Consider the following 1,085-nt stretch of genomic DNA (forward strand, 5'->3'; position numbering starts at 1 on the left):
GCACGTCTGCCGGCGCCGTCGTGCCTTGTCTGATGCGGCGCGTTTAACCTTCAGCATCCCGCCATCCTTGGGGAGCCGGCCAGGCAACGCCTTGGCTGGGATGACCTACTTGGGCCTGGTCCTGCTTGGAGCGGGGTGTTGGACTAGATGTGATCTCCTGAGGTCTCTTCCAACCCTCGTTTTCTAGGATCCTGTGGCTGTTTCTGTGGGTTGCCATCATGACTGGTTTCCATGCTCTTGGAGTCAGTCACCCATGGGGCATGCCTTTCTTGAGCTGTTATTTTACCTGTCTTCCCAACCTATTTGTGCTTTATATATGTCTCTGCTTGCCTGACAAATTTATTGCCAAACCTATTAACCAGACTATCTTACTTGAAGAATTGGCTCCCAAAGGCAAATTTATACTGAATTAAAAAAAAAAAAATATAGGCATTTTGCTGCCTAGATGCAGGACAGCAAACATCAGTGAGACTCATACTCATATTCAGTTAGTTTAAGCTCTTGGTTAATATATTTAAGTTGGATAAAAGGCCTTAATTTACCACTTACTACTGCAAATAATGTATTTTTTTAACATTTCTAACAGATTGTCCTTTTATCTACTATCTCAACATTACCTATGGCATTAAATACTTATTTGGTTTTCCGGTAATATGTTATTTATTCCCCTTATTTAAAAAAATAAATAAAAATCACTGAACTATCTGATTGTGCGCACACTGAAGTGTATCCTCAGATCACAGTCTCAAAGAAAATTGCTTCTTCTTGAGGATGTCTGGTGCCAGCATCTTGCCCTCAGCTTTGGGCATTAGGTATTCTAGATGGATATCATATTCATGGATATACCTCTGAATCCATGTAATCTGTGAACCTGAAAAGCGACTACTTTAGTAATAAAATGTTGTCATTCTTTAATAAAGGGATTCCCAATATAATTTGATAATGAACAATAAATAATGTGACAGTGAAAGGATATGCAATCTTTTTAATGTTTATTATACAGGATACTGGATTTATAGTCATTACAATTTTTTTTTTCATAGTCGCTAGGGTCAGGAGGGGCCTGAACAGATCATCTAGCCTGA

Source organism: Gavialis gangeticus, unplaced genomic scaffold (genome assembly GCF_001723915.1).
Source record: "Gavialis gangeticus isolate Ggan-Ray unplaced genomic scaffold, GavGan_comp1, whole genome shotgun sequence".
Taxonomy (NCBI): domain Eukaryota; kingdom Metazoa; phylum Chordata; order Crocodylia; family Gavialidae; genus Gavialis; species Gavialis gangeticus.